The sequence below is a fragment of the Bufo gargarizans genome, chromosome 7 (genome assembly GCF_014858855.1).
Source record: "Bufo gargarizans isolate SCDJY-AF-19 chromosome 7, ASM1485885v1, whole genome shotgun sequence".
Taxonomy (NCBI): Eukaryota; Metazoa; Chordata; class Amphibia; order Anura; family Bufonidae; genus Bufo; species Bufo gargarizans.
Window position 1 is genome coordinate 66,544,923 of NC_058086.1, and position 17,044 is coordinate 66,561,966.

Sequence of the window (17,044 nt, forward strand, 5' to 3'; positions counted from 1 at the left end):
TATTCACCTAGCAGATGAGCAGTCAAAACTGCAATCATTGTAAATAAGGCTTCAAGAGAACTAGTTGTGCACATCTGGCAAACTTGTATAAAGTAATCGGATAGTTACAAATCACCAAAATACAGATGTAGTAGAGTTTACACATGCTTTATTAAACGTGTTATCTAAGCTAAGGCTACTTTCACACTTGCGGCCGAGTTATCCGGCAAGCAGTTCCGTCGCCGCCGCAAAACATATGCCAACTGATAGCATTAGTAAGACTGATCAGGATCCTGATCAGTCTTAAAAATGCCTGATCAGTCAAAAAAATGCGTTGAAATGCCGGATCCATCTTTCCTGTGACATCCGGCAAAATGGATCCGGCATTTATTTTTTTCACCTTTTTTTCGGTCTGTGCATGCGCAGACCGGATTGACGGATCCGGCATTCTGGTATTTTGAACTAATACAGTCCTATGGGAAAAAATACCAGATCCAGCATTCAGGCAAGCCTTCCGTTTTTTTCCACCGGAGATAATGCTACGGTTTTCTCTATTGCCTGATCAGTCAAAATGACTGAATGGAAGACATCCTGATGCATCCTGAACGGATTAGGCTACTTTCACACTTGCGGCAGGACGGATCTGACAGGGTGAACAGCTTGTCGGATCCGTCCTGCCACAAGTGTGAAAGTAGCCTTACTCTCCATTCAGAATGCATGGGGATATACCTCATCGGTTCTTTTCCGTCATTGAGCCCTTTTTGACAGAACTCAGTGCCGAAAAAAAAAAAACACTAGTGTGAAAGCACCCTAAATGCGTTAAACAGACACCTTCAATTAATTTGCAATGGCTTTTGTTTCAAGATAATGCGATGAGTTTAGAAATTTGAGTTAAGAGTTTGTGTGTTAACCCTGCTACATCTGTACATCACCATTCACCATCAGAAGAGAGTATCACACCCACACAGAATATGTTCATATTATATCTTAATGAGGCTGTGAATGGGTTGGTGAAGTAGTATACATTTTCATTGGTTTTACATTTTAGGAGCTGTGTTTTCAGCATTTCAGCATGTTAACAATTATCTAATGGCCTGAAGCCACAACATTACTATTCAATAGTGTTGAGCGAATCGAAGTTGATGAAATGGATTTCATTCCGAATTTTAGGAAAAATTTGATTAATCACGGAGCTAAATTTTCCTGCGCTTCGTGATAACATCCATTTACGAAGGAACTGTCTGTCGGAATTCTCTGCCGCAAGTGTGAAAGTACCCTAAAATACAATGGACTCACTTAACACAGTGCAGCAACAGCTATATATACTGTAATAATGTACAATGCTGTGGCTCACCATTGGTGGTTCCTGTGTATAGATGGCATTTCATTGTGGCAGTATGCATGCGCATGGTGTGCGATGGTGTCAAGCCGTCCTTTCAGTGAGTTGTCACATGCCGGGCAGTTACCACTGCGCATTAGCGGAGTGTGTGATGATATCAGGCGTAATAGTGTCACTAGGGGGCGGAGGGCAAGAAACCAAGCGATCCCACAAATGGAAAACATTTTTTTTTTTGGTATAAAACCCTTAAATTTCCCCTTGTGACAAGGAAATACAACAGTTAGGCCTCCTGCACACGACCGTTTTTTTCCCCGTTTACTGGCCGTTTTTTGTGTTCCGTATACGGTCCTTATACGGAACCATTCATTTCAATGGTTCCGCAAACAAAAATGAATGTACTCCCGTATTTCCATTTTTCCGTTCTGTTTAAAGATAGAACATGTCCTATTATTGGCCGCAAATAACGTTCCGTGGCTCCATTCAAGTCAATGGGTCCGCAAAAAAATGGAACACATACGGAAATGCATCTTTATGTCTTCCGTTTCCATTCCGTTTTTTGCGGAACCATCTATTAAAATTGGGCTGGGCATAACATTTTCATCTATGTAATTACTGTATACTGTATATGCCATACGGAAAAATGGAACGGAAAAACAGAACAGAAACACAACGGAAACTGAAAACGGAACAACGAATCCGTGAAAAACGGACCACAAAACACTGAAAAAGCCATACGGTTGTCTGCAGGAGGCCTTAATCTGTAAGGCCTCTTTCACACGGGCGTCATTTTTTTTGCCCGGATAAGAGCCGGGTGCGTTGCGGGAAAATGCGCGATTTTTTCTGCGCAAGTGCAAAACATTGTCATGCGTTGCACTCGCGTGAGAAAAATCATGCATGTTTGGTACCCAAACCCGAACTTCTTCATAGAAGTTCGGGCTTGGGATTGATGTTCTGAAGATTGTATTATTTTCCCTTATAACATGGTTATAAGGGAAAATAATAGCATTCTGAATACAGAATGCATAGTAAACCAGCGCTAGAGGGGTTAAAAAAAATTAATAAATAATTTAACTCACCTTAGTCCACTTGCTCGCGAAGCCCGGCATCTCCTTGTGTCTCCACTGCTGATGAACAGGACCTGGGGTGAGCTGCTCCATTAAATATCGGTTAAGGACCGATGACGTCACTCCGGTCATCACATGGTCGTTTACCATGGTGAATCACCATGGTAAAAGATCATGTGACGTACCATGTGATGACAGGAGTGACGTCATCAAAGGTCCTTAACCGATATTTAATGGAGCAGCTCACCCCAGGTCCTGTTCATCAGCAGCGGAGACACAAGGAGATGCCGGCTTCGCGAGCAAGTGGACTAAGGTGAGTTAAATTTTTTTTTTATTTTTTTTTAACCCCTCTAGCGCTGGTTTACTATGCATTCTGTATTCAGAATGCTATTATTTTCCCTTATAACCATGTTATAAGGGAAAATAATAATGATCGGGTCTCCATCCCGATGGTCTCCTAGCAACCATGCGTGCAAATCGCACGGCATCCGTACTTGCTTGCGGATGCCATCCGATTTTCACGCACCCCATTCACTTCTATGGGGCCTGCGTCACGTCAAAATCGGAAAATATAGAGCATGCTGCGATTTCAACTGAACGCACAAGTGATGCGTTAAAAACATCGCTTATGTGCACAGCCCCATAGAAATAAATGGGTCAGGATTTAGTGCGGGTGCCATACGTTCGCCGCACGGATCGCACCCGCACGGAAAAGTCGCCCGTGTGAAAGGGGCCTAAGTTAATTGTGTCAGTGGCCCAGAGCAATTTTTTGGGTGGGGGCAAAAACCTTAAATTGCCCCTGTGACAAGGAAATACAATAGTTAATCCGTCTGTTAAATGTGTCGGGGTTTCAAAGTCCACCGTTGCATCAGGCCTTATGCACAAGACAGTATTTGTTTGCGGTCTGCAAAAAGGGTTCCGTTATTCCATGATCCGTGTCCGTTTTTGTTTCCGTGTGTCTTCCTTTATTTTTGGAGGATTTCCAGACATGAAGGAAAGTAAAAAAAATCTAAGTCAAGTTTGCCATGCAAATGATAGGAAAAAAACGGACGCGGACGACAATCTTGTGTGCCTCTGTGTTTTTTCAAATAGGACAGGTCATATTTTTTTCACGGACTGGAAACACGGATTACGGACGCGGATGACAAACGGTGCATTAGCCGAGTTTTCCATGGACCCATTGAAAGTCAATGGGTCCACAGAAAATCACAGAAAACGGAACAATAGACACGGGACACAACAACGGTTGTGTGCATGAGGCCTTACTGCAATAGCAGATTGTGCATCCGCAAAAAAAACTGATGCGGCATCAGTTTTTTTTTGAAGGATCGTTTTTTTCCACAGATCCCTTGTAATAAATGCCTATCCGGGTCCACAAATGTGAAAAAGTAGGACATGCACAATTTTTTTTGCTGAAGGGAAACACGGACAACGGATGCGGAACACAAAACGGATGAACTATCAACATTTTTTTGCTGACCCATTGAAATGAATGGGTCCCCATCCTATCCGCAAAAAAAACTAAACGGAGGCCGAGAAAAACAACTGTCGTGTGCATGAGGCCTTACTGTAATAGAAGAGTTAATCAGTCTTTTAATTTAGTCGGTGACCTAAAGCCATTTTTGTGGTTCCAAAGTCAGCTGCTGCATCTGTCTTAGGCCTCATGCACACGGTCGTTGTTTTGGTCCGCATCCGAGCCGCTGTTTTGCTCCGTTTCGTGGTCTGCAAAAAATATATAACATGTCTAGGGTTGAACGAACTCGTACCGAACTTTAGGTTTTTTGGCCCACGGACCCGAACCCGAACATTTCAGTAAAAGTTTGAGTTCGAGTTCGGCGATTTCTTGGCGCTTTTTAAAAGGCTGGAGAGAAGCCAATCAACAAGCATTTAACTGTGTGCCCTTAGAAGCCATCACAGCCATGCCTACTAATGGCAGGGCTGTGATTGGCCAGTGCAGCATGTGACCCAGCCTCTATATAAGCTGGAGTCACGTAGCGCTGCACGTCACTCTGCTCTTACTAGTGTAGGGAGAGGATGCTGCTGCTGTGAGGGAGAGAATAGGACAGAATCTTTAATCAGAACTCCGATTGAACTCAGCGATCTACATATATTTAGTTGTGTGGGTTCAGTGCACAATCTTATTACCCTGCCCTGAGCCCAGTGACAGAGAAAAATAACTTTTATCCCTCTGTTAGTTAGGTGGGCGGCCGCGGCCATTTTATGCAAGTTCAGTGCACCAGCACTGCATCTGTGCTTTTGTGACATTCAAATCCAAGCTTGAAATACTGCAATAATAATTTGTTTAAAAAAAAACAAACACACTTTTTTTTAGCAATATCCTACATCTGGTGCCTTTGCAGCATTAGTCAGTGTGCAATTTAAGCTAGAAATGCAGCTATAATTTTCTGTGTTTTAAAAAACACCCTTTTTGGGCAAAAAACAACAACTTAATTTTGCAGCCTTTGCTGCATCTGTCATTGTGAGATACACCCTTTACATACTGTGGTTCTATTCTGCTATTAATAAAACACTCATTTTGGGCAAAAAACTTTAATTGCAGCCTAGTCTACATCTGTACATGTGAGATACACCCTTTAGATACTGTGGTTCTATTCTACTATTAATAAAACACCCTTTTTGGGCAAAATACTTAATTTTGCTGCATATGTCATTGTGAGATACACCCTTTAGATACTGTGGTTCTATAATGCTATTAATAAAACACCCATATTGGGCAAAAATCTTTAATTGCGGCCTAGTCTGGATCTGTACGTGTGAGATAAATCCTTTACATACTGTTGTTCTATTCTGCTATTAATAAAACACCCATTTTGGGCAAAAATCCTTAATTGCGGCCTAGTCTGCATCTGTACGTGTGAGATACACTCTTTACATACTGTCGTTATATTCTGCTATTAATTAAACACCCATTTAGGGCAAGATCCTAAATTTGAGAAATATGAGGAGAGCGTCAAATAAGGGACGTAGCCTAGGTCGTGGTGCTGCTGGTGGAGCTCCTGTTGCAGGGAGAGGATGTGGTAGATTTGCGTCGGCTACACGCACAAATGAAACCCCTCCCTCAGGTGCGAGTAGGCGACAGAACCTGGAGCGGTATTTGGTCGGGCCTAATGCGGCTCTACAAATGGTGAGGCCAGAACAAGTACAGTCGATAGTAGATTGGGTTGCTGACAGTGCCTCCAGTTCCTTCACATTGTCTCCCACCCAGTCTCCTTCTGAAAGATCAGAGTTGGCACCTGCAGCCCCTGGCGCATGTGCTGAATTTGGTGGTGCAGAGATTCCTTAAAAATTTCCCTGAAATGTCAGAGCTGCTGCATAAAGTGCGGACCGTCTGTGCGTGCTTTCGGCGTTCTCACCCTGCTGCTGCTCGCCAGTCAGCGCTGCAGCTTAACTACGGCCTTCTCGCATACCGCCTCATATGCAACGTGCCCACAAGGTGGAACTCCACCTTGCACATGCTGGCCAGACTGTGCGAGCAGCAGCAGGCGATAGTGGAGTTTCAGCTGCAGCACGCACGGGTGAGTCGCTCTGCGGAACAGCACCACTTCACCAGCAATGACTGGGCCTCCATGCGAGACCTGTGTTCCTTGTTGTGCTGTTTCAAGTACTCCACCAACATGGCCAGTGCCGATAACGCCGTTCTCAGCGTTACAATCCCACTTCTATGCCTCCTTGAAAAAATGCTGCTGGAGATGATAGAAACATAGAAACATAGAATGTGCAGATAAGAACCGTTTGGCCCATCTAGTCTGCCCAATTTACTAAATACTATGAATAGCCCTTGGCCCTATTTTATATAAGGATAGCCTTATGCCTATCCCATGCATGCTTAAACTCCTTCACTTTCAGCTACCACTCCTTTCAGCTACCACTTCTGCAGGAAGGCTGTTCCATGCATCCACTACTCTCTCAGTAAAGTAATACTTCCTGATATTACTTTTAAACCTTTGCCCCTCTAATTTAAAACTTTTAAATATTCTCTCCTCTTTTACCTTGTTGATTCCCTTTATGTATTTAAAAGTTTCTATCATATCCCCTATTATGATGGAAGAGGATGTGGCACAGGAGGAGGAAGAGGGATCATTTTGTAGGGTTTCCGGCAATTCATTCACAAGTGGCTCCAAGGGTGGGTTCCTCCACCTACAAACGCCAGGTACACAACTTTACAGCCAGGGCACAGTTCTGGAGGATGACGAGGTGGAGGATGAGGAGGAGCAGATGGAGGAGGAGGAACCTTGTTCACAGCAGGGTGGCACCCAGACCAGCTTATGGCCATCACTGGTGCGTGGCTGGGGGGATACAGAGGACACAGACGATACACCTCCCACAGAGGACAGCTTTTCATTGTCTCTGGGCAGCCTGGCACACGAGCGATTACATGCTGCAGTGTCTCCGCAACGACCGCTGAGTTTCCCACATTCTAACTTGTGCTGATTACTGGGGGGCCACGCTGCTGGATCCCCGTTACAAGGACAACGTACCGTCCTTAATTCCGTCAATGGAGCGTGATCGTAAGATGCGCGAGTACAAGCGCACGCTGGTAGATGAGCTGCTGGTGGCATTCCCACCTGACAGCGGGGGCACAGTGGAAGCACAAGGCGAAGGCAGAGGACGAGGAAGAGGTTGCTAACGCAGCTGGGGCACTGCCAGCAACTCAGAAGGCAGGGTTAGCATGGCCGAAATGTGGAAAAGCTTTGTCAGCATGCCACAACAACCAACACCACCAGCTGATATGGAATGTCTTAGCAGGAGGCAGCATTTCACCAACATGGTAGAGCAGTATGTGTGCACACGTATATATGTACTGAATGACGGGTCTGCCCCCTTCAACTTCTGGGTCTTCAAATTGGGCACATGGCCTGAGCTTGCCCTTTATGCTTTGGAGGTGATGGCCTGCCCTGCAGCTAGTGTATTATCTGAACGTGTGTTTAGCACGGCAGGGGGCGTCATCACAGACATAGTTTCCACAGGACTTGTCTGTACCTTGTACATTATAGACATGCATACCAGCCTTTGTTATACTACAGCGCAATTTCTCATCCTTGTATTTTGGATATTTTACACTCTTTTGGAGTTATAAAAAAATAAATAAAATATAAACCAAAAAACAGTGTTGGCTACCTCATCCTCCACCACCGCTGCTTCCTTCTACACCGCTGCCTCCACCGCCTCCTCAAACTCCTACTCCGTATGGACCTCCACCTCATAAATCAAGTTTTGTTTTTTTTTGTAGGTATTTTATTTTATTTTATGTCATTTCACAAATTTATCTGTTTTGGTGTGATATACCATTGCTATAACTAGTTAAATTTTTTAACCTTTCTACTAATTTGCCTGTTACATTTTCGGGTGAAATTCACCAATTTTTGGGTGTGATATACTGCTGCTGTACCTAGTAGAGAGGTTAAAAAAACTCACTCATTTGTCCGTTACATTTTAGGGTGAAATTCACCAAATTTATGGCTGTGAAATACCACTGCTCTACCTAGCAGGTAAAGAAATTCACTAATTTTTCTTTTACATTTTCGGGTGACATCAAACAATTTTTGGCTGTGATAGACCCCTGCTCTACCTAGTAGACAGGTTAATAAATTTCACTCATTTTTCAGTTACATTCTTGGGTTGACATTTTACATTTTTTGACATGAATAAACCCCTGCTCTGCATAGGTGACAGTAACCATTTTTTTTTTTAAATAATCTGTTCCATTGGTTGGTGACATTAACCCATTTCTGGCAATGAAAAACCCCTACTCTGCATAGGTGACAGGGACTTAAATTTCTAAAATACATCTTTAATTGGCCTCTTCCTTTGATCCTTCTGCTTTAATAACTTTTTTAAATTTCATCCATTTATCTCCCTTGGATGTGGTCTCTCTTTCTCACGCTCCCTCTCCGGCGTGGTACCCTGATTCGCCGTAACCGTGATCAACATTGTAGGCTCAGAAAAGAACATCGAAAGTTGATAGAGATATCCAAATGGATGGTGGATGTCATGGGTTCACCTCCGCATAGGGGACAGGAACATAAATTTCAAAAAATCGTCTGTTACGTTGTCAGGTGACATTTTACCAATTTTGCCGGATAGAAACCCCTGTTCTGCATAGGTGACAGGGACTTAAATTTCTAAAATTAGTTTTTATGTGGCCCTTTTCTTCGATCCTTCGGCTTTAATAATTTGTCCCACACTTGCGCTTCAATAGTTTGTCCCACATTTCCGCTCTATCATATTTAATTTGAACCAATTAACTTCCCTTGGATGTGGTCTCTCTTTGTCACGCTCCCTCTCCGGCGTGGAACCCTGATTCGCTGATAACTGTGATTAACATAGTAGGCTCAGAAAAGAACATCGAAAGTTGATAGAGAAGATATCCAAATAGATGGTGGATGTCACAGGGACGTACGATCATGCAGAAGTTATCTAGAGTCAACAAAGCGGCAGCAGGGCTTCTCCTGTCTAACGTTTCCTCATCTAAAATACCCCAGTGACATTCCCTGTAATTTTTAATTAATCATTTAAATAACAGGGCATCTTAAGAGTCCTGTATTGTTATTTATCGTCACTCCTGTATTGTTATTTATTGTCACTACCTCCCCGAGGGAGTGAGTAATTGCTGCGCGCCCCTCCTTTCCTTCAATTCTTCCATTTTAATAGCTTCTCCCACATTTCCGCTCGATCACAATTAAATTTCATCCATTGATCTCCCTTGGATGTGGTCTCTCTTTCTCAGGCTCCCTCTCCGGGGTGGAACCCTGATTCGCCGCTAACCGCGATCAACATGGTAAGCGCAGAAAAGAACATCGAAAGTTGATTGAGCAGATATCCAATTGGATCGTGAACATCACTGGGACGTGCAAAATGGTGGGGCAGTATGTTTGCACACGCCTACACAAACTGACTGATGGTTCTGCCCCCTGCAACATCTGGGTCTCCAAATTGGGCACATGGCCTGAGCTTGGCCTTTACGCCTTGGAGGTGCTGGCCTGCCCTGCAGCCAGTGTATTGTCTGATAACGACTGGAGGGGGTTATCACCGGTTATATTTCCAAATGTTTTGGGGTGTACCCTAATAAAAAAAAAAATTTAAAACCAAAAAGCAGTGTAGGCTAACTCCTCCTCCTCCACCACTGCTTCCACCTACACCACCACATCCACCGCCTCCTCAACCTCCTACTCCATATGGACCTCATCTTCCTAGATCAAGATTATTATTTTTTATTTTTACGTATTTTATGTTATTTAAAGTAATTTCCCTATCCAGATTGTCATGATCTGACAGATCGTCATGACTATCCAGATTGTCATGAGCACTTGTCATGATCTTAACCACATTTTAATGCCATTTGCAGCCCTCTAGCTCTTTTCATGACATTTTTACAGCCATTTTAGTGCTCAAAAGTTCGGGTCCCCATTGACTTCACAGTCTAACCCGAACATCCAGGTGTCCGCTCAACTCTAAACATGTCCTATTCCGCTTTGCGGACAAGAATAGGCAGTTATATTAAAGGCTCTCCGTGCCATTCCATAAATTGCAGAACGCACACGGACGGCATCCTTGTTTTGCGGATTGTGTGACTGAGACCTTACTGTAATTGCGGATTAAATCAGTCTGTTAATTGTGACGGGAACACAAAACAATCTTTGGGGGGTTTATCACACTGCATTATCATCTGTCTTACTGTAATAGCAGAGTTAATCAGTCTGATAACTGTGTCGGTGACACAAAGCACATTTTTGGGTGTTCATTAGTGTTGGTCGAGCACCAAAGTGCTCTGGTGCTCTAGTAGAACAATGGAAGTCAATGGGAGAACCCGAGCATTAAACCAGGCACCCCCTGCTCTGAAGAAGGATGGGTGTCTGGTTCATATGAAAAGGTCAGAAATTGATGGAAACACCACTGAAATGGTTCGGGAACAGCATGGGGAGGATGTCTGGATGCATCTTGAATTCCGAGGTTGCTGCTGGAAACAATGTTGTCCGATTAGTACGCCAATTTTACAGACTGACAATAAAACGCACCAAACCGAAGATAAAATCGCTTTTAAAAGAAAAATTGTTAAGAAACATTCTTTCCTGTTTATTTACTTGTATATAAAGTGTTGCCAAAAATTACAAGGAAGAGGCACTCCGATACAACCTGTATATGACATAAAGGAGGGCCTCATTCGCATTGTGGCACAATTGTTCAGGTAGTAGGACTCCTACACTCATAAAGCCTATGCACTAAGGGAAAGGGCTGCCAAAAATTACAAGGAACCGGCACTCCAATACACCTTTTATTATACATAAAGGAGGGCATCATACACACCCTTGAAAAATTATGATTGATGGCCTGCTGGTGACACTTAAAAACATTAGGAGCTTGGGCCTGCTGGTGACCATCTAAAACATTAGGGGTGAGGGTCTGCTGCTGATCTAACCATCTAAAACATTAGGGGTGAGTACCTGCTGCCGAGCTGACCATCTTAAAAAAGATTTGTGGTCGAGGGCCTGCTGCTGAGCTAACCATCTAAAAAAATTTGTGTGAGAGAGCCTGCTGCCGAGCTGACCATCTAAGGCTACTTTCACACTAGCATTCGAGCGGATCCGTTCTGAACGGATCCGCTCCTATTAATGCAGACGGTGGCTCCGTTCAGAATGGATCCGTCTGCATTATAACTTAAAAAAATTTCTAAGTGTGAAAGTAGCCTGAGCGGATCCGTTCAGACTTTACATTGAAAGTCAATGGGGGACGGATCCGCTTGAAGATTGAGCCATATGGTGTCATCTTCAAGCGGATCCGTCCCCATTGACTTCCATTATAAGTCGGAACGGATCCGCTCGCCTCCGCACGGCCAGGCGGACACCCGAACGCTGCTTGCAGCGTTCAGGTGTCTGCTCACTGAGCGGAGCGGAGGCTGAGCGCTGGCAGACGGATGCATTCTCAGTGGATCTGCCTCCACTGAGAATGCATTAGGGCCAGACGGCTGCGTTCAGGGCCGCTTGTGAGCCCTTTCAAACGGAGCTCACGAGCGGACACCTGAACGCAGGTGTGAAAGTAGCCTAAAAATGTAGGGGTGAGGCTCTAAAACATTAGAAGCGAGGGCAGCCTAATAAGCATGTTGATATGATGAAGGAGGAAGAGGACGAGAAAAGGGAGATTAAACCATATACCCTTTTTAATGGTGGAAGGGGTGCATGGGATTACAGTATATTCTATACACCATAAAAGCCACATTTAGAGTGCCCTTATGTTCAGCCACTTTCCTCCGGTGGAGTAGAGAAGTCAGGGGCAATACAGGCCTTGTTTACTTTTATAAGAGTCAACCGGTCAGCATTTTCAGTTGACAGGCAGATGCGCTTATCAGTTATTATTCCTCCATCAGCACTAAAAACACGCTCTGACAAAACGCTGGCGGTGGGGCAGGCCAGCACCTTCAAGGTGTAGAGCGCCAGTTCATGCCACATGTCCAGCTTGGACACCCAATAGTTGTAAAGCACACAGGGATCACTGAGGACGCTGACACGGTCTTCACCATCTTCCAAAATGTTTACCTCCTTGTGACACTAGGCTGCGCATAAGGTTGAGGGTGCTGGTGGGGTGTCATAAAACTGTCCCAGGCCTTGGAAAGTGTTGCCTTGCTACTGTTGGAACTGCTGTGTGTTCCCCTCATCTCCCCTCCTCGGTTGGCCAAGGAACTACGTACTCTGCAGCCAGCGTTGCCAGCTGGAAATTTTTGAGGCAATTTTTCCACAAGGACCTTCTGGTATTGCACCCTTTTGCTCGTCCTCTCCACCACACGAATGAGATATGAGAAGTCGAAAAGGGTGAACAACCAGTAATCGGTGTTGGCCAAAATGCATACAACGCAAGGTTCACAGGAAAGGCAGCCTAACATAAAGTTACCCATGTGTGCCAGAGTCCCAACAGACAAGACTTTGCTGTTCTCATCAGGAGGATAACTCTCAATCTCCTCATTCTCTTCCTCCTCTTCTACCCATCGACGCTGAACAGATGGAATAAAATTTCCATGGGTACTACCCTCTGTAGCGGAGGCAACCATCTCCTGCTCCTCCTCCTCCTTCTTATCATCCAATTTGTGCTGAGAAGATGAACTGAGGGTGGTCTGGCCATCACCCTGTGTACTGTCTTCCCCCATTTCTACCTCTTCCACATGCAAAGCGTCATCCTTAATTGTGAGCAGCAAGCGTTTGAGTAGACACAGAAGGATGGTTATGCTGATAATAGCGTTATTGCCACTCACCATCTGTGTTAATGCCTCAAAGTTGTGTAAAACCTCACAGAGGTCAGACATCAATGCCCACTTGTTGCTTGTGAAGAGCAGAAGCTGACTGGAAAGGCGATGACCATGTTGCAACTGGTATTCCACTACTGCCCTCTGCTGCTCACAAAGCCTGGCCGACATGTGGAATGTGGAGTTCCAGCACGTGTTCACGTCTCACAACATTCGATGAGCTAGCAATTGCAAGCGCTGCTGCAGGGTTGCCAGACCAACGGAAGCGTTCGATGACATGCGGAAATGGGCAAACACGTGGCACATCTTAATTAGTAGCTCAGGCAAATTGTGGTAGGTTTTGAGAAACCGCTGAATCACTAGGTTGAACACGTGGGCTAGGCATGGTATGTGTGTGAGCTTGCAGAGCAACAAAGCCACCACCAAGTTACGGCCATTATCAGACACAACCATGCCTGGTTGTAGGTTGAGTGGCGAGAGCCACAGCTCAGTCTGGTCCCTTATCCCCTGCCACAGCACTGTGGCGGTGTGCTGTTTGTCACCTAAGTAGAGCAGTTTAAGCACGGCCTGTTCAGTGGCGGATACAGAGCCTGGTCTCGGGAGGGGCAGTTCCCCGGGCAACAGGAGATTATGGGGCCCCTGTGTCCCCTCCCACCCTCAAGCCACACCCACACACAGCCCCACCCATATATCGTGCCCATACCTCTTACATCCAGTGACATCTCCTTTGATGTAGTTGTTCTCTTTCTTCATCTTCTCCATTCAGACCAGACCAACATGATGATTTATTTCAGCCATATCTCATCTTTGCAGAGTTTAACAGACAGACAGACATCTTAGTTTCCTACTTTTCCTCCCACCTTCTCAACATCCCATTATGCACCCCCAATACTGAGACGCTGTGCCCCACAAAACTATACTGTAGAAACAAATAAACCCCCTGAAAATACTAGTTACACAAAGATAGCGCCCCCTTCAATAATTATTGGAACACAATGCCCTAAAAAATAACTGCACCCAGCAAATAGTTCCCCTGACACTAATAGTGTAACCATAATGTCCCCCAAAAATAACTGTTCTAAGCTGATACTGTGCCAGGGCGCCCCCACATTAATAGTGCTCCCCAAAATCCCAACATTAGTAATAATTCTGTGCCAGAGTGCACTTAGTAGTAAAAGTGCTACTACAGTGCCCCCAACAGTAATTGTGTCCCAGAAGTAATAATGTTCCCATAGTCCCCCAGTTGTAATAAAGCCCTCTTATAATGTGCGCCAGTACAAAAAAATGCTCCGTTGTCTGGCAGTAAAAAAAACAAAAACTCTGCTTAGTGCCCCCAGTAGAGTCAATCTCCCCAGAGTGCCCACATGTGAATGCTGTTTTATATTGTATACTGTCCTGATGAAGGGGGCTCTCCGCCCCTGAAACGCGTTGACTGAAAATAAAAAGTATTGTTATCAATACCTACCCGCTTCTGACTCCTGCTGACAGCGCCATCCAAAGGTTCATCTTCTTTCTTCTTCTGCAACAGAGTGCCCTCATGTGATCCAATGACCTGTACTGTATGCCACTACAAAAAAAAATTGAGCTAAGGTGCCCATAGTCCCCCTATAATTTGTGCCAGTATAAAATACTTCTATATAGTGACCCCAGAAGATGCCCCCATAGTGCTCCTCCCCGTCCTATATAGTGCCCCCAGAAGATGCCCCATAGTGCTCCTCCCCTGTCCCCATGGTGCCCTTCATAATGTGGCAGTATAAAATGCTCCTATAGACTGCTTTAGATAGATACCCCAATAATGCTTCTATCCCCCCTTCCCCATAGTGGCACCAAAATGGGTGCCAGTATTAAATGCCCCTATATAATGCCCCCATAGTGCTCTTTTCCCCCTTCTCCATAGTGCCCCCCATAATGTGCCAATATATAGGGCCCCCATTAGATGCCCCCATAGTGCTCCCCCCTCTCCATAGTGCTCCTCCCCATAATGTGCCAGTATATAGGGCCCCCATTAGATGCCCCCATAGTGCTCCTTCCCCCCTTCTCCATAGTGTTCACCCCAATAATGTGCCAGTATATAGGGCCCCCATTAGATGCCTCCATAGTGCTCCCCCCTTTTCCATAGTGCTCCCCCAATAATATGCCAGTATATAGGGCCCCATCCCCCTTCTTGCCATACTGTACTAAAAATAATTAAAAAAATAAACACTTATACTTACCTCCATGACACTGCGATGTGATGCAGACCTCTCCGGCCTGTGTCCCGTTCTGCACGGCTCAGGCGGCGCGATGATGTGATTGCGCCGTCTGCACCGGCCTCTGATAGGCTGCTGGCCTAGTGCCTGTAGCCTATCAGAGGAACGAGCAAGGGAGACGCCTTTTCCTGCTCCTCTGCACATTCATCTGTAGCTCTGTCTTCAGGACGGCAATACAGATGAATATGAAGATGAGCGCTTCCACAATGGAAGCGCTCATCTCTCCCTGCCGCTACCACCGCCGCCGGGCCTGGAGTGTTCAGTCCACTGTCCGCCCCTGGCTCTCACTACATTCTTGGGGGGGGGATTGCCCCGTTGTTCCCACCTGGATCTGCCAATGTGCCTGTTGCCGCTTCCCCATTGCAGTGCTACACTGCTTCCCTCTACGGACTGATGTTTGACTGGTGCTGCAAGATGATAATTCAGAGGTGGAAGTGGAGGAGGAGGAGGAGAAGGGGGGGGGGGGGTTGCAGCCACTAATGTAGGTGGTGGCGGAAACCCTGATGGAAGTAGGGCCCACAATCCTTGGCATCGGTAGCACCTGTGCCATACCAGGGTACGACTCGCTCCCAGCCTCCACAACGTTTACTCAGTGTGCTGTCAGGGAAATGTAGCATCCCTGGCCAAAAGCACTTGTTCATGTGTCAGTCGTTAAGTGGACCTTCCTAATAACTGCGTTGGTCAGGGCACGGGTGATGTTACGGGACACATGCTGGTGTAAGGCTGGGACTGCACACCGTGAAAAAAATTGGCGGCTGGGGACAAAGTTCATCGGGACAGCCGCCGCCATCAGGCTGTGGAAAGCCTCAGTGTCCACAATCCTAAATGCCAACATTTCCAGGGCCAGCAATTTGTAAAGGTGTGCATTAGTGCTATGGTCTGTGAGTGGGTGGCTGGGTATTTGTGCTTTTGTTCAAAAGCCTGGGGTATAGACATCCGTATGCTGCGCTGGGACACTGAAGTGGATGCGCTAGCTGATGGTGCTTGCAAAGGTCCAGGTGCATGGCGGGAGGCATCCGGGCTTGGGTCTTGGACAGGGGATTGGCCAGTATATAGAAAATTTATTATAGAATTAAATATACAGTTAGTATAGGTGTCCGTATACCTGAGTTTTAACCTGGAAATGGACCCTTTTTAAAATATGTAATAGGTAACATCATGCAGGATTAAAAAAAAACTGATAATACTGGATATATTTACTGTGTCCTGATCGATACCATGATGGGGCAGGCCATGTAGGAAGAACTGAGAATTCACCTTTATTCCCCAGAAGAAAAGGAGATGTCACATGTTAGGTGTCCCCCTGTGGTCTGGACTGCCGCCTGCTGTGTCTGATGGGCCAGTATATAATACAGGGGAAGAGGAGGCAGTGGTGTGATCCGCAGACACTGGTTTTGGACCCAGGTGTTCAGCCCACCTATTCGGGTGCTTTGATGCCATGTGGCGGATCATGCTGGTGGTGGTGAGGTTGCTAGTGTTCACGCCTCTGCTCATTTTGGTACGGCACAGGTTGCAAATGACAATTCTTTTATCGTTCGCACTTTCCTCAAAACAGCACCAGACTGCGGACCACCTACCCCATGGCAAGAGAGATTGCCACAAGGGGTTGCTCTGGGGAACAGTTGCGGGCCTGTTTGGTGTGGCCCCCTCAGTGGCGTAGCGTGGGTTGCCATAACCCGGGGCAAGCTAAAAATTGCGCCCCCCCCCTACCCCAGGCACGCCCCTTTTAACAGATACCGTAGTAGATCACTAGCAGTCCTATGTAACACTTCAGATTACACAGAGATAACTCTCTGAGTACAGATAATGTAGTAGATGGGTGTGAGGTCCCAGAATTCACACTGTGTGACCTGAAGTCTCGGGCCAGGATGCGGCAGGGTGGGCCATATTCTCAATCTCCTCCCCCAACCCTACCGTGAAACAGATATGTGCATGGACATTATTACTACAGTATAATACCGAACCATACCTGTTACATCCAGTGACGTCTCCTGTGATGTAGACTTTCCTCAACGTCTTCATTCAGAGATAAGACTGCCATGATACATTCTTTCAGCCGCTTCTTGTCTCTGCAGAGTTTCACCAAATTTTTTTTAGGTTCCTCACTTTACTATCATCTTCTCCTTCCTGGTGTCTCAACACTGTCATCCTGCTGCCCCCC